The 18,044-nt window shown below is 43.5% G+C and overlaps 1 long non-coding RNA gene across 1 annotated transcript in view; it reads right to left on the bottom strand.

Annotated features, from left to right (window-relative positions):
• LOC138405437 (uncharacterized) overlaps positions 1–17,911 on the bottom strand; it is a 38,285-nt gene extending 20,374 nt beyond the window's left edge. Inside the window, exons 1-2 of the long non-coding RNA XR_011239173.1 lie at positions 17,848–17,911; positions 16,908–16,964 (exon numbers count right to left, since the gene is read on the bottom strand). This is a non-coding gene — a long non-coding RNA (uncharacterized lncRNA). The remainder of the gene's footprint in view (positions 1–16,907; positions 16,965–17,847) is intronic.
• Positions 17,912–18,044: the final 133 nt, after the last annotated feature.

The following is an 18,044-nucleotide window of genomic DNA, read 5'->3' as shown; positions in this document are numbered from 1 at the left end:
GTTCAAAGCCCAAATGGGAGCAGAGCCTGTGTACCCCTGAGCACCGTGGATTACCTCATTCACTCTCATGTCAAACAGAAGGCAGGAAGAGGAGGAACACAAGTCGAAAGATCTCCACAGGCTCCGTAATCTACCACGATTTATGCCGAGCCCCGCGACTCCCACATTACGAGTCTCGCTCAATGATCTCCTTCTTCCTCTTTATCTTTCCTCCCCGTGTCTCATTCCACATTGCACCTGCACATCCTCAGCTACACCCCACCGCCCTGCCATCCTCCCCCTCCTCCTGCTCCCTCGTCCCTGTGCACACATTAGCAAAAACAGCTGTCTGCCAACTATTCTGACTTCAGGTAATGAGATTCAGATTCCTCCATATGTACCAAACAGCGTTCACCTGAAAGAGTTTGTGAAATGTAAGTGTCTTCGAACGCTTCAGAGCACCGAAAATAGTCTTTTTGTACAACAGTTAAACCTGTTCAGGTGTTAAAAGGGACGTTTTTTGCCAAAGTGCTTGGGCGGATTGTTCTCCACATGCCTGCGCAGAATCCTCATGCTGATATCAACGACTATTTAGAAGTCATGGAACCATGAGAAACTGCCCCAAAAGACGTACTTTCATTTTGTAAAAGTGCTGTTAAGCTGTTACAGGAACATCAGTAAAGAAGGTTTGGCTTCATTTTAGGGGAGCACCACTCCAGAAGTCACCAGCACAAGATGGCTGAATCCATATGTGGGATATTTTGGCTTGTTGTGTAGCTTTATTCACAGTCTATGCTAACACATAAGTCAATGTTAGCATTAAAATCAAACTGGGAAGAAACTTTGATATGTCAAGTGAACAAAAACTACCCGATGTGACTAATATTTACATTTGCAATGTGTTCATAGCATTTTTACAACATAACCAGGAGCGGTGAGGTTAATTTAAACCATAGTATTTCAATGTTCCTTTCTGACGGCACCCAGGCTAGGGAGCTAAACCTATACCTGGGAATTCATTGTAAGGTAACGGAAAATAGGGGAATGCTGAAATTATTTTCCAGGATAACACAAACAATGTGTTTTTAATAGTCTGGTCAATTAATTTCCACTTTTCCCTGATTAACATCTTCTTATGTAACATTGATCAAAATGTAATCTGAGTAGCATGACCTTTGTCTTCAAAGTATATAAATATTTATACAATCCTTATCATGTCCAAGAAATAAAAGATGGAGACAGATTTCTTTCCAGCCCCACACGTCAAACTTCGTAACATCGCATGTCATTTTCTACGAGTAGGTGTCCCGTCTTCTCGCTGTGCTCAGGGGAGTATTTGTTTATAGCCTGAACCTCTCAGGAAAGTCGACAGCTGTTTGCAGTCGAGCTTAGCAGCGACACCACCATCCTTCAACATGATGGGTTTCGCCTTTTAATGCATCGCAGTTAACCACATCCTAATTAGATCTAACGACTTGCTCGTTAAAGAGCTCTACAGCTTAATTGGCGAACTGAACTGCAAACAGGGAAACACCACAAGGAGGTCAGGAATTAAAAAAATAATATGGAAGTTGTAAAATCGGGGGGAGGCTGACCAGAGAAAGCTGCTAACCTTCTCATCAGACTGCATTTTTAATTAGAGATAATCAATATTCAAGGCGATGGATTTACCACAGTTTATATATCCATCAAGAATCATAAATACTTAATGCTTAAAAAAGTTAGAAACCCCAACACTCCAAAATTTTATTCCCCAAGATTGTGGCAATCTGGCAAATCAGATATGATTAATTATAAATTGAACCATTACAGCACGCTTCAGAAGCTCACGTACCACAAATTGCATCCACAACCGGGGTTGAACATGAATCTGCTCTCCTGGTATTTCTGCAGCTCATATGCAAAGTCGCCGGGTCTGATTCACATGCAGGGTCCGTTTTACGCCCTGTAGTTTCATTTAGATCAAAAAGACTCAAGTAGACAGAGAATCACAGGATATCCAGAATATCTGATCATATACACACACCCCCCCCGCTCATCACCACCACCACCAACACCCCCACCTCACCTTGCATCTGAGAATCTCCGCCACTCTGGAGACAATCTCATTAAATCAAAGAGCCAGAGAGAGAAATACATAACGCAAATACTCCCTTCTTTTGTCTTTGTTATGAGACACAGTGAATCCCGGTTAAGTGCTTCCATAATTCTCCATGTTGGATTGTTCAGGGGAGCAGTGGACACTCGACGAGGCTTTGACAGTCACACCACATTAGTGCAGTAACTGTAAAAAGGCCTTTCTGGGATTTGTCCCCTAAAAATACACTCACACCACCGGAAGCCAGAGCCTCTCAGGAGCCTGATTTGAAACCTCGCAGCCTGAGGAGAAGGCAGGCAAAGGCAGAAAAATAAATAAAAAAAACACATGCCCCCAAACTGCTCTTGTTACAGACACAACATGGCAAAGAGTAGGAAACAATAGAGTTATTTCTGCTCAGAGCAGAGAAGGACGGAGAGCGATGGCATCTAGGGGCAGAGGGCTGCAGGGCTGGGTGGGGGCTACCCAGGCGGAGGTGGAAGGAGGGGTGCTCTAATGGGCTCAGGGAGGCTGGCGAGCCCTGCTGGAGGCCCACAAGAGGCCCTAGCCTGTGGTCTTGCCTTGGGCGGGCCTGCCACAGCAGCAGTCAGGTGGGCTGACAGACTGAGGGAGACGAGGCCCTCCCCATGTGGCCTGCCATCAACCCCCCCACCACGCCTTCCCTCTGCACAGATGTTCAGGGTTTGGGGAGCAACAAGCTGTGCAGAAACACACAAAGACGGGAATTTAACGTCGGCAAGTTGCATCTGAGCTTCATATTCCGCAGGATTGCTCTAATTGAGTCAATCTGCAGGTTTGAGCATGTGTCGATTGCTGCCAGATTAAAAGTTAAACATTCATGCAACATGGAGAGGTTTATTAATTAATGGTCATTTACAGGCTTGAATTAAACATGAACACGAGCCCTCAGCATTCGCACATATTAGTACAAAGTTTGTTTTTGAGGAGAATAAAGTGCCGGCATCAGTGTGAATCAGTGCATCTACACACATGTCTTTTCTCTCAGGTGTGTTATGGACTTGTGCTCTGTACTTATACACTGGACCTTTGGCCGCAGAGCTCCCTGAAGCCCCATCTATATAGCCCACTGTAGGAGGTAAAGATCAGGGCGGCCCAGCCTGGACTCTCCCCTCCTGCCCGACGAGGCGTGTGAAGCCTCTGGCACGACTCTCAGCATGGGAAAAGTGCAGCTTTATCACTGCTGCTCAAACATTCATCACACAACCTCTTCTGCAGCGCGCTCCAAAGGGAGACAATAGAGCCTTCATCAACTCCCATCTGAAGCTGCCGATTTACACTGAAGGTGGCAGAGAGGCAACTTCAAAGTTTTTTCGGGGGGGCCCGGGTCGATGCACACACACACACGGAAGAAGAAGAAGAAGAAGAGAGAGAGGAGAGGAAGGAGAGGAGAGGGGGACAGTCGAGGAGGAGCAGCTCTCTCCAGTCTGGAGGGAGGTCATTATCAGGCCATGTTTACCGCAGCACAGAGAACACTGATGTGTGCAGCTGTTTTAGCATTTGGAATATAGCATTGCAGCCATCACTGCAGGCAAAATAGTTTATGTTCCTCTGTTTGTCTACGTAAGCATGGGCAGCATGTATGCGTGCTTGTGTGCAATTGTTCCAAAAGCCAACTGAGACGAGACTTTAAAAGGCATTTGCATTATTTCCTGCATAGAGAGGTGAAGGTCAGTATTTCCCCGGCGAATATCAACATCTTTGCACAAACAGCAAAATAAATACTTTATAGGATAAGGCATCGGGAGAATATACTGCAAGAAACATCAGATTTAACAACTAATACGTTGGTTGTGGACTCCTAAAACTGTCATTTTTTCTGCAACAAACAAAAAAGTAAAGGCTGCAATCAGATCTCTGGGCTCTAACAAATATCAAGTTGTTTCAAGAATTCTGTTGACTTGAGCTAATTCATCTGCCCTACTTTGCCTCGTTTAATATAATCATGAATTGCTGGAAAATTATAAAAAAAACAAGGGAAAATTAACTCTCATTTTAAGACAGTTTTTAGACCTGCATATGAGAAACAAATTAAACAAGCATCACATTAATAACATATGATCATTGTCTCAGATGTTTGTAATTTAACTTTTATTAAACTGAAATTATAAATGTGTGTTTTCAAATTGTGAGTTCAAACCTGATGAAAGTGAAACGTGTGTTTTAATGTTTCAATCCCATCTTTTTCCCGTACATTTTGCAGAATTGGCAGTAAGGTTTGACTTGACAGTGTGCAGGAGTTCACTAGCTTGCCAGCAGATAGTGTGGCTTTTCCACAAACTGAAAAGTCGGGGGTTCGAATCCCTACTCCTCCAGTCGACGTGCCCAAAGTTACTCAGGCACGTGACAGATTTTTTTTTTTCTCCCAGTATGGACATTTGGGAAATTTCTCATCAGAGACTAACATCCAACAGGCCTGATTTCACGCACTGACGTGGTGGCCCCCCTGACTAATTTCTTGACTTGGCAAGTTAAGGTTGATTGTGATAATCGTTAAGATGTCGTATGTTACATGTTGGGGATAACTGTAGTTTCTTAGTATCGTCAGTGGACCAATTGTATACAAAGTATATTTATTAGTGTGTACTAGTAAAAAAATAAAACATGTATGTAATCCTACAGTGTTAGCTCATGAAGCATTAGAATGAATAAACTGCTCTGTTTTCACATGTGGGCAAAGAAAAAAAAAGGAAGCGTCTTACGAATCAAGAACAATAAAGAACAATAAATGTGCAGTTATTTGTCTCTGTGGCAAAGATGTTTACAGACCTGCTGTGTCTCTCCTGTATCTACAGACCAGTTAACCCATATTTCATAAACACAGTGTGACTGAAAATAGCAAAACAAAGTCAAACTATGCCTTATCGCTGGTGTCAAGCGAAGTACGATGGCGTATTTGAATTGGAAATCCGGCAAAGTGACAATAACAACCTCGTGCACTCGCTCGGAAGGCGAGAAGAGGGTTAAACGAACAAAGCCTTGAAAAAGAGTCCAATTCTCTAGCTCCTGCCCCAATCCCCGCAGTTACCCCCATAAAGTACACAAGAAAAAAGAAAATAGTATCATGCATATCATTCATTAGCAGCAAATAAAAGAAATTCTCTCTAATAGTGCCCCCAAATCCCCGAGCTCCCAGCACCACAGAGCGGGGAACTAAAGAAACAGGGAGGTGGGGGGGGGATGCAAAAGGAAGCCGTCTCCCTCAAGTGCTTGTTAGGCCCAAATTATTACAGCGATGAATAATTTTAAAAATAAATAAGAAAATAAATAAATAAAAAAGAAACATTTATAGATCTAAGTATTATCAGAGGAGCCGCGGGTCTGTTGCCAAGCTCTCTGGGCCCGTTTGAAATCTGCCTTTGTTTTTCCCTTTGATCTTTAACTGCTAACCTATCCATCGCTTCACCTGATCCCCCCTGGTAGTGCCTCCTCACCCACTTCCCCTCGTTAAACTTTTCTCAATACGTGGCACGGCACTGCCCGCACTAAGCGGTGTAATCATAATCGCATCATCATCATCATCATCATCCTCCTCCTCCTCCTCCTTCTCGTCATCATTAACTTTTCCCCGTTCTTTCACAACAATAATTAACATACTGCACGGGGAGCGAGATTACAGAGACGGCGGAGAGTAAATGAGGGAGTGTGGAGGAGCGTGGAGCAAACGAGTGGAGGGAAGGAGGAAGAAAGAGAGAGAGACATGAGGGAAAGCTGCGACCACTTCCTCTATTCTTGCCTCCTCTCTGATTCACTTCCCTTTCCCCCCCTTTTGTCTAGTCTCTTTTCATCCAATTTCCTTTTCTCATGCTTCATCTCCTTATCTCGTCTTCTCAGTCTTCATCTTTTTCCTTCTTCTTTGCTCTTTCCTCTCCTCCAGTGCCCTCGTCACCCCACTGGACTCCTTAACTTGCAGCCTATCTCCTCTCACTCTCCCTTTCTCTTATCCACTTCTTATGTTTCCTCATTTCTTGCTTTCTCCAATTTTACTTTCTCTTCATCTTTCTTTCATCCTTGTCTTCCTCTCTGGTTTCTCTCCTCCCATTCTGCCTCATGCATCCTTTCACCTCTTGCTTTCTCTACTCTTGTTCTTTCTCTCAACTTTCATTTCCTGCTTCTTCCTCTCCTTGCATTTCCTTTTCCTCTCATCTCATTTTATCCTCTTTTTTCTTCTTCTAGTTTTTCTTCTCATCTCCTCCCATATTTGTCTTTCATCTCATTTCCTTGTTTCCCCTCTCTGTTCTTTCCTTCTCTGAACTTGTCTCTTCTCATCCATTTTTCTTTCCTTTTCACCTTGATTTTTTCATCTTATCTCAATTCCTTTCCCTGTGTCTCTTACTTCCTATCCTCATCTCTCTTTTCTCCGTTTCCTCCCCTCTCCTCCTTCCCATCACGCACTTCCTCAGGTTTGTGACCTCCAGTGCAGTGATGTCCCAACCCTGTGCTTTGTGCCCATGCTCTGATTTATATTGTAATGAGACTCGTCCCAACATCCCTTCCTCCCTGTACTCTCCCCCACCTGTCCTCCTCCTCAGCCCACTCCCATCTTTCGCCAGTACCCTTCCTCACTCCCTCTCCCCCTTTGCTCCCTGAGCCCCTGAGTGGCTCGCTCGATTCCGTTTCATCACACATCAAACAGGCCTGACGCTCTCCTCGCGGGCAGGACCCAGGGAGCGCAACATCTGCACTGGGAGGCAAGTGCGGGTGTGGAAGGGGGGTTGGACTCCGGCCTTCGAAAGGGGGGGGTTGCACGTCGTGCTACGAGCAGATGTCACTGGGACCTGAACAGCAGGCTGGGGGGGGACGCCGCGGGGAAAGAGCTGTAGCAAGGGACCCACCCCTGCAGCCCAGCCCAGGGAGGTGGAAGAGAGGAGATGAACCTGAGTTTCTCCAAACACTCCACCTTTGCTCCCCTTCTCCTCTCCTCACCTTGTAGCCTGGCTCCCCTTCTGCTCCCCCCTTTCATTATACAATTAGGTAATTAGTCACCTCAGTGCTAATGACCTAATGATTACTTGCCTGTGTGTGTTTTCTCTCCATTTCAAAATCTGTTTCCTCCACAGGCGCTCCCCTGAGTCCTGACGTGGAGGTGCAGGGGCAGAGGAGGTGCACAATTACCTTTGTCTGGCTACTCCCCGTGGCACAGAGAGAGCTGAGGCTCTGATCCAGACCAAAGCAAAGGCCCTTCATAATGGAGACGGAGCTGCTCTTTGGAGAGGGTCAAGATTGCTCTCACATCCATTAACACAACAGCTATTTCATCACTGCCTCGTTCTGGCAGGCGGGACCTGTAGAGGGACTGTGATCAGCCTCCGTCGAGTGCAGATGCTGACATTTCCCCAGTTAGTGAAAGTGGCAGTTGGGAGCTTCCGCTGTCAATGAGTCATCAAAGGGCTTGTTTGAGAACAGCTGTTGACGTCAGTGCACTGCCACGAGCATTAACCCTAGTCAAGAAGCGAAGTTTTTCTTTTTTTTTTTCCCGGGATTATGATGATGATCCTTTCATCTGCATGGGGCTACAGGCAGATCTCAAAGTTCACAGAAATGTTATCTGTCATCAAAAAGGAATCCTTTTCTCTTAGAAGAATTTGGAAAAGGTTGAGCAGAAGAGTTAATATTAATAACTGGATTTTTCTTTTTTTTTGCCTGCTTCAGCATTTACTGAGAATCTCTCCAACTTTATACAGCTGCCCAACAAAGCATTCATTCAAAGAACAACAGAAGTTTTCGTCTTCCTGAGCGCTAATAGATTAATTTAATTTCAGCGTGAGTGTGAAATTCAAGTTCAACTTTTCTAATGTTGTAATCTTGAACGAAATTGTTTTCAGAACAGTTCATGCTGTCACACCGATGACTGTATCTAAAGATGGATGACATGACAGCTCCCAAAAAAAGAAGCCAAATCATCTCGATCACCCCCTGGTGGCTGGCTGCGATGTAGGCAATAAACCTTGCCTCCTCTATGTTAGCGGATGGGACATGGACTAAACCAACAAAAAATTTACATTTTTCCAAATATAATTTCTGTCATTTTAGATAGTTATTATGATACAGATGTTTGTTCAATATGTTTGATGGAATAACGGTGAAACCTTATGATTGACAGCTGCGACTGACTCTCGTTTGCTCTTTACATCACTTTTCTCAAGTTGATATCAATTTGGCCTCCTGAAACACTGCAGACGGCCATTTACGGATATTCTCCAGTACAAACATGAACCTATGGAGGGAAGTTGTTGCAGATATTGATTGACGTTGTCAATAGTAGACAATCCATTTCCTGAAGGCGCTTTTACGCCCCTGTGCCAGATATATCAGTAGCGAGCAGCACCACATGGATTTTTACCACTATTTTTGCCTCCACCTGCAGATTTAATCGATAAATCGGACAGGGATGAAACCGAGGAGGATGGCGACCTTGATCAAATACATTTTGGAGTTAGAGCAAAGACCCGAGGTCACCAGTAGATTTTCATTAGATGCAAAATTCAGAAAAAAAATCTTATCTTTGCCACAAATTCACCCTCATCCATTCCTCATGAAGTAGTCTCATGTTTTTGGTTCGTGGAGTTTGGGTTCCCTGCTGTGCTCGCAGCGACAGCCGTCATGTCATCCTCTTTATAATTCAGATTTCTCAGAGCCAAACATCTGTTTTTCATGGCAGATTGAATCAGAGCATCGGTCCTGACTCCTGACACTCACATGACACGTTGAAGGGCAGAAGTCTTGAATTATGGCAGAAACAAATAAAGACAGGTGGATGTTGTTATTGTAATCCCCAGTAGACCAATGAACAATTTCACCAGACTACTTTTTAAGCGCACTGTGGGGGTTGTATAGACGGAAATATTCTCGGAGTGTGCATCCATACTTGTATATAAATTAATTTTTACAATGAATAAAACATCCAGACTTCATGTGCAGGGATTTTTAACTACGGAGACAAACGTCAAAGCACAGAGAAAGAAAATTAATCGTTGGAGCCAGTAACAATATTTCTCCTCTGTAACAAACTGCCGCAAATGGATTTCACGAGCAAGTGCGTGGTAGGCAGCAGCCTTTATTAGACAGGGCTGAATGCATTGCTTTAGCCTGACAGGGAAGTCGGTGCACTTTATCACAGTCCGGGTAATGAGAGATAACTTCTCTGCGTCTGCGGGAAGCTAGTCCGGCACCACAACCCCTATGCATTTTTTATCAGCCGCAATTACTCAGAGCTTGTTGATATTTCCTATTCGTTTCATTTGGGAACATTTGCATCAGATAACCAGAGGCCTGCTGTAGGGCTAACTGAGCCACGCTGCAGTAAATTATAGGTCTCCAACTGTCCGACAACATATCGGAGGATTTGCTAATGGCCAGGCTGAGGCAGGAGAGGTCAGCCAGTTTCTTTGTGACGTCTGGGCTGTTGTCACGTCTCCTGGTTTATCCAGTCCAACAATTTGTGGGTCAAAACTTAGTGTAAAGTACAGTAGCAACACACAGAGGGCTATATATTGGCCATATACATCTACTTGCTTATTAGCAACTCAAAAACTTCTTAGATGGGTTTTGAAAAGAACATTCCTGCACATCATGAAAGAAAAAGCAGAGTTGTCATCAACTAATCATTTGTTCTATCACCTTTTTTCATGCAGCTGCTGAATCTGAGTCTGATTAGATTTTGGACTTTGAGAGGATTCTCACATAAAACAGTGTTTTCCCACCTTGCTAGGTTGGGACAACAATAAAGGATTAAAGAATAAATGGACTGTAATGATAAAGCACTTTTTGCCTTATTGATGACACAAAGCACTTCAGATCACAAGCCGCAGTCGCCCAGTCACACACACATTCATGCAACACTTCTAAACACTAGTACCTCATTCCCACACTGCCGGGCCAACTGTCAGGGGTAATTTGGGGTTAAGTATCTTGCCACTTCGGCCTGGAGGAACCAGGGATCAAACCACCACGCTTCTGTTTAGTGGATGACCCGTTCACCCCCCTGAGCCACAGCCGCAAAGTAGCAGGATTAACAAAATAGATAGGATAGACAACAACTTTCTACTACACAAGATTTGATCCATTTTTTTGCAATACTCTAAAAAGTATCCAGAAATATACATTATACAAATAAATATAATTAATGAAACCATTTTTAAATGAGCATGTGTGTGTGCTTGTGTGTGTGTTGCTGTATTGTCTATCTCTTTGAAACACTCACACGCATCCTCTCATCACTTGTAATTAGCTGCAGTTCTGCTCAATTAATGCTGCAGAGCTGAGGTGGAGATGAAGGGATGAGTATCAGTCTCTCCCTGACAGCTCAGGTTAGATCAGGCCTGATTGACAGGCAGACTTCTACCCTGATCAAGGTGCAGAGACCAGGGCAGCTGCTTCCTGGTGTTTCGGATTTGTCGTAATTGACAGGTGCAGAGAGACGTTCGGGGGGTCCTGGTGGAGCTCTGCTCCGTTTATGCAGATTAACACGTCAAAAGTACAAATGAATAAATAAACTGGTAAGCACGAATCAGGCATTTAGCCTGAGGGGATGCCATGATTACTAGATTAAACAAAGTGACTAATCACAAAAACAATCCTCTTCAGAAGTGGAGGAAGTCAATAGACGCCAAAGCTTGGGGGTAAAAAGCTAAGTCATCTTAATTATTCAGCTATAGGCAAACAAAGATAGGAATTCATGATTAATTCAGCAATGACAGATAAAAAATAAAAATATGAACAGATACTGTAGTTTGGATGAAAGAGAATGTGCTTGTGTAGCTACATTATTCAAATGATGACATACAGGAGATTATGATGTTTTTGACGATGGACATTTTTAAAATTCAAATGAAATATTCAGATTTGTGGACAGGATCACAGAAGAGGCACAAATTCCCAAAGCAGCCCGGGCACCGGAGGTAGAGGCCCTGTGGGAATACTTTGGGTCAGTAGAAAGAAGAAGGTGAAATAGATAACGTACAAACGCTGCACACGTGAGGTGTTTTGACACTAAAAAGAAAATCCTCATTCCTTTGAAACCCAAATGAGCTGATGTGAGGTCCTCAATCAAAACACACGACGACGCCACTGCCCATGAATCCAGTCCTCAGATGTTTCAGTGTCTTTTCGGGGTGTTTCTTTAATACAGAGCCGAGTTGACCAGAGCAGCCGTAACCTCAGCTTGAACTTCCTTCATGTCTGGACAGAACTCAGCAGTAAACACATCACTTCTCTTAAATTGGTCTAAAAGCGCCCCTGGTTTCCGGACTTCTCTCTACATGCCGCGGACACCAGCCTCCTTTGACCTTCGCACCAAGCTGCGGCCTGAACCTCGGTTATTGATTTTTCTAACTATCTGTTTACTCCTCGTCTGCACACTTTCCCAGCTGCTTGGAGAGCATCGTGTGCCCCGAGGCGATCAGCAGGGCTCAGCTTGTTCCAGTCTTTGATCATCGTTCAGCCAGCGGATTAACATATGCACACTCTCTTCCTCTCTTTGTCGCTGAGCTTGATAATAAATCTACGGCCCTCTTCTATCTCTCTCTCTCCTCCCTCTCTCTCTCGCTCCAATATGGGACAAGCCATGAATCAATCACCCCCGCTTTACGCCTTGTGTCCGACATGGATGCAAATCACAGAAGGATCTGTGGGTAAAGCTCTGCTTATTAAAACCCGATGCCTGACTCATTACAACCCGCTCATGCACACGCCTGTCGCCAAGACGAACAGCAGGTAGCACATGTGAAATACAGCAACATTGGACGAGATAAAACACAGAAAGACGAGATTAGCCGATTTCAGCGACTATTATCTCAACGGAGGCCAGAATTAAGCCTCACCCACTTTGCCAAAACTAAAACAGAATCGAAGGCTAATGAAGTTAATTACCGCACCATTGTGGGAGGTTACAGCCTCGTCTAAAAAGGGGCTTAATCTGAGGGAAACCGCAGTGCCGAGGCTCGACTTCATACCTGCCCTCGCTGTGCAGTAAGTGTACTAATTAAGGTTGGTTTGAGTATGCAGCCACCCCAGTTAGCTCACTTAAAGGGCCAAGGCATGGGGTTTAGAACAATATTCACAACGACTCTGCAAGTAGGACACCGAGCAGCCGTGTGTGAGAATGAGCAGTAAACAGAGTCTGTGTTTTTCCAGGTAGATAAGTCACTTTTTTTCTTAAAACACAACTGATGTGGTTTCTCTAAATGGCCACCGCTGGGACACGCCCTCACTTCCCGTTGCTGTTCTTATTTATTACGACCTAATTATATCAGCGTGTCAGCGAACGTACCCGGCTCCTTGCCCTAAATGCCACAACGCTCTCATGAATGAGCTCGCACTTGCAGACCTTACGTTTCCAAGCCGTGCACCATTTAACCACGGCTTCTCGAGGCACGCAGGTTGTTAAAGCCTGCTCTTTTTTTTTTTCCCCAACACCGCTCATCCCATCACAAATGCAACGGATGAGGCAAAGGAGCACACGCCGTGAATAAAAATACAGTAACAACATGATTCCAGGACTGGCAGGAGGAGGAGGAGAGAGTGTGGATGAGTTCCCCTCCTCATCATCAGCGTGTCGGCCTGAGCAGGCCTGCGAGGAGCTGGAGCTGGGGCCCTATTAAAAAAAACAGAAGCCCAGCTTGCTGGAAAAGATCCGTCCTCTCACCTCGGAAAACAACAACCCCGCTCGCCCCGACAGCGAGACAATCAGCCGTGCACTGCTCAGGGTGAGACTGCGGTGACCCGGCATGCCGAGATGAGGCCGGTTCTACACACTGATGAGCGCTTTCACAGACATCAAACGGGGGGCGCCACAGACCTCCTCACGACCTGCCTGTGCTGCCTTGTCTCCTGCTCTCTGCTTTTATTTGAGGTTGATACGGGCAGACGGATCGGCAAATATCGATCACGGCGCGCTTGGTAAAATTCTCCCTCCAGGTTTGAAAGGTGATTACGGGCCCTGGACCCAGCTGATGCAGACCGGGTGTGTGTGTGTGTGCACATTTACAGTTTGTGTTTTTCCTACCCCACCTGTCAGACAGGCCAAGGAGAGCAGCCCTATATTCTTTGGTTCGAGTGTCTCCAATCATCTGCAGAAGAGAGACATCTTTAAAAAAAACATCCAGACAGAGACAGGCAGGCGGGCAGGCAGGCACACTGTACAACACAGAAAATAGGTTATAAAGCGTGGAGAATAATGCATGTGAATCCTAATCATCGAAATTCAAATGATTTGGATGCATCCCCAACCAGCCCTCCTCTCCTTGTCTGCCTTCTGTCGAGGCCTCAGAACTCACCAATAGGATCGGAGGGAAACAGGCTGCAGATTCAGAGGGTTTGCATTAGGAATGGCCCGTTATTAATTAAGCTTGTGGGGAAGAGTTTTTTGACAGCGGCTCCCGAGGCGGCAAGCGGTGTGGATCTTGGCGCTGACCTGGCCCAGCAGGGGTAGGAGCTGAGTCTTTGAGGTGGTGATGGTGTGGGTAGTGGGGTAGAATGGGCGGTGGGCGGGAGAGAAAGAGAAGGAGGGAGGAAGGGTGGCTGCGGCGGCGGCGGTGGGGGTGGGGGGGGCTGGCTCCATGCCGACAGCCAAGCCTGCCACGTCTGCATGCCCGCTTTGAAGTGTCACCTTGAGGGAAGAGCCGATGGCCGGGAAGCCAGGAGGGCGGGAGCCGCGGAGAGGAGTGGCACGGTTGGCATTGCCAGACATGGCGCTTTAATATTGCATGGGCTCCCGTCCATCTCTGTACACACTCAGGACATTCCTTCTGCTTGATTTAGTTTGAAAGTAGATCTTTGTTTTTTTTTTTCCCCCTCCTCTCTCGCCATGCTGTGGCTCAACACCTGTGCTGGTTTTGTGCTCGTTCTTTCCTGAACAAATGTCAAGCTCTGCAGTCAGAGGAACTTTAACAACTCCCTGCATTATGAAACTTGACAGTGTTGCATTCAGCCTGCTGATTGATGCAGAGTGGATCTCCAGCGTCGTGAGTCACCGCCCTGAACTGATTTTCAGAAGGGAATATTTTCAAATTTACAGTTAAATTTGAGAATATTTGAACAATTCCATGTTTACTCTCCACAAATGTTTTATAATTGCAAAACTTTGACTGTCGATAAAACCACAACACTCCGTGTCGCCTTCTACCTTCATGCATCTTGAAACTAAAAAGAATAAGATGAAATGTGGTTTTATAAAATGAATGAGACAAGTTGATCAGTGTTGGAAACTGACAACACTTTCATCACTTTAAATAATAATAATGTCCATTGCTGGTAAACATGACACAAATCAAACTGTTAAATCGATAATTTCATGCAACATTGGCCGACTTTCTGCAAATCCAAGTACGATCCAGTCTGGTGCTAATTGCTAATGTTGCTTTCATCACTTGCTCAAATGGCCTCTTCCTTGAGGAGAACCCACCGGGGGATCGAACTTAAACTTTTACTATTTCTCTCCAGTCGCGTTGTGTTTCACCCCGACCTGCTGCCAGCTCGGTTTCAGAGCGCGGCGGGGAATCAAACATGGCGTTGGTTTGAGGAGTTTATCAACAGAGCCTGCAGGAAGGAGGTGTTTTGAAGTGAGGAAAAACGCGTTTAAAAAAACACTCACACTGCACGCACTTTCTACCCACTTTAACAACCGTCCCAGTTCACAAATAGCAGTTTTAACTCCCCTGATTAGCACTGACATATGCAGGCTTTCATCTCTCCCTCCATCTTGTTTTTTTAATCAGATTAACCCAAACGGGCATCCTTTAATGGCCTCTTTTTTAGGAAAGCTGAAAGAAGGGAGATAATTAAAATAATTAAACCGCTGGGACCAGCCTGAGCGCGCTCCTCTTTTCTTCTTGCCTTTAAGTTTTGATTCTGCCTTGCTTACTGATTCGAGCAGTACAGAGAGAGAAAGACTCATCATCCTCACTTAATTGCATTAAGTTGACTCTCGGAGGTCCAATTTTTCCCTCCAAAACCAGCAGCCAATGTAGGATCTGATCTTTAGGTGCATGTCAGCCATCTAAATGTGGAAGCAGAGGGGGGAGGGCATGTTTCTAAACAGCCTTTATGGAGCATATTTATTTAGTCAGCGAGTGTATTTTGCATAAGGCCGAAGATAAAATAAAAAAAGCTGAGAAAAAAGTATCCTCTTCAATGATTATTTATTCATGGACTTTTAAGCTTTTAATGAGGACAAATGAAGCCGTTTTCCAGAGTGTCAGTATGTAGTATGCTTACCAAAAATATTCTTGTTTAGCATTATCTCTTGCACTGCGTCCGCAAGGAATAAACACTAACATTTAAATATAACTAGGATTTTGGAGCAAGACTTTGAAGCAATCAGTTTGTCTTGATCTTGCATGAATAGAAAATTTCCCCACAAGTTCTGATCAGACCCAGCGATGATGACGATGATGAGGAGGAGGATGATTTATTCATTTTCAGTTATCCTAATTGGAGCTAAATTGGTCAAAATTAAATTGACGAAGATTGGATTCAAATAAAAGGAGTTTGTCTTTTTCGGATAAAATTGTCGAACTTCATTCGAGCAACTTTATCACTCAGTGACCCCCTGAACCTGACAAATATATGCTCCTTAATATGAATTATTCACTCGTATGTCATTTATTCTCATTCATATGAACACATGTGTCGTACGTTCGTAACTTCCACACCGACAACCTCAAGGAAAAAATGTAGGCTATACAGCAGCATCTGAGTTATCTTCTGCATTATAGGTGTACATATCTTGAATATTATAATTACACATCTTCAGATGAATTCAAACTTTACTTCCTGTCAAAAGGAATCTAATGAATTTCTTGTATGAGGATTTTACTGAAAGCAAGAGCCCCGACATCCTCCTCAGAGCGCAGCCCCGAACTTTACACAAGCTCGGATGTGTCTTTCCCCCCTCATGCACTTTCGCTTCATTCAGATCATTTTCACAGGGCTTCATTTCAAGTTGGCACAAAAAAAGAGAGGGGAAGAATTCCTTTGCTGGAAATACTTAAGATTTATATTTAAACTTTCATGGAATCTTTGAGAACATTGAGGAGCAATTTCACATTTGCACTGACATCTAATTTCTCAAGTAGAGTCTGAAAGCACAAATTGCCAAGGATTCCCTATGTGCCCAATTATCCTGCATCAATTTCCTTGACCCTGCGGAATGCTGGTAAATTAATCATAGCACTTTTTTTTTTTTTTTCTTGAAATACATATGCACACGTTTGATAAACTAATCATACTTGGTCGGTTATGCTCACAAAAAATGATTCAGTCCCTAAAGTGGGATGAGAGTTAGCAGCAAGGCCCAGGGAATTGGGAGCTGATAAAACATACGTCGTCACATGTGCACACACTAACAATAAAATATGTGCACAAGAAAAATTTAAATTAAAAAAAAATCACAAAATAACATTAAAGCCAAAAAATGTTAGTTTTTCAAATTAAAGTAGTTTCTTTCTATTTCAATTTTAGAAAGGAAAATCAAATCTATCAATTAATCAATACGAAAGATTTAATTATTTATTTAATATAAATCAATATAGATGAATGTTTATATTCTTTATTTATAGTTCTGGTTTTTATGATTTTCTTTTATAGTCCTTTTGTTATATCTATTTAATCAAGTAAAGTTAAATGTAAAAAAAAAAAAAAAAAAAAAAGAAATACATGCAGACTGGAGGGAAACAAATCACATAATGACACTTCATCAATATCATCAATACCACGATCGGATGTTGACCTTAGCAGCACCATTAACAGCCTAAGGATGTGAATCATCTTCAACCATTAGCTGTGTAACACCACATTTACCAGGATGACTTACCTGTTGATCCCAACATGGCTGCAGAGCCTGGTGGAGTTTCTGGAGCAGCAGTGTCCTCTGGTGGAAAAGAGCAGAGGAAATCTAATCCAACAGGAAAATTACAATTAACAAAGAATGTTATTCACATGGGAACGTGGGGGTTTGTAGACATGAGAAAAAATAAATTAAAAAAATAAGTTGATAGATTGCTATAAAAACAATACCTTGAGAAACAATTAATTTAATTAATAAAAAACCTGAGAAGGAAAATGTACAAGTCTAAAATGTTTCATTACAAATATATGTTATGTCGTATGACACACTATTATAAAATATAGAAATTATATTTACCATAAAAAATACGCAAACTTGTAAAAGTAGATGAACTAGTCTAAATTAAAGTGACAGAATATCACATTAAAGAATGTATCATGAAAAAATACACAATGTTCAAATTACCATGTATGACCCCCCCAACCCTTAATTCTACATGGACAAGCCCAAATTAAAATTTACAAAATATTACATCACACATAAAAGCAATCAATTGTGTAAAATATCATGAAAACATATTTATGAATTCCAGTGGAAACCACCTTCAACAGTTTTCAGGACAGTTAAGTTACAACAAAAGATAAATCTCATGTTGTTGAATCTGAGAACAATGAAAAAGTGTCAAACTCCCCTGGTGTGGAGAGAAACCTTTGACATTTTGAGAAATACGCTGTTCACTTTATTTCTTGACAGTCATTTGCTTATTTTACTGAGTTTAGAGACACCTGAGGAAACACATGGCTGTTTGCATTTACTTTCATTTTAAATCCACCTACCAGGACAATACTCCAGGAAATAGTCAGCTCCTGTAACTGTCTGTAAACCCACAACTTACATATTAAACTCCTGATTTTTTGTAATCAACCTGTTGTCTGTGAGCTTCAGAGGTGTTTGCTGGTGGACTTACCTTCAGTGACCTTTTCGTCTCCACATGAGATGTGTGTTGTGCTAAGCTAACTGCTTATCCTGGCTCCAGCACATAGACGGAGAATAAAAAATGGCCGCCGTGTCTCAAATATCCCGCCTGTGCACTCGCTCGACCAATCAGGAGTCTGGTCTCAGCTGTCAATCATGACGTTTCGCCCCGCTTAATTGGTAGCAGCA

Source organism: Paralichthys olivaceus, chromosome 18 (genome assembly GCF_024713975.1).
Source record: "Paralichthys olivaceus isolate ysfri-2021 chromosome 18, ASM2471397v2, whole genome shotgun sequence".
Taxonomy (NCBI): Eukaryota; Metazoa; Chordata; class Actinopteri; order Pleuronectiformes; family Paralichthyidae; genus Paralichthys; species Paralichthys olivaceus.
This window is presented reverse-complemented; position numbering and strand designations above follow the sequence as displayed.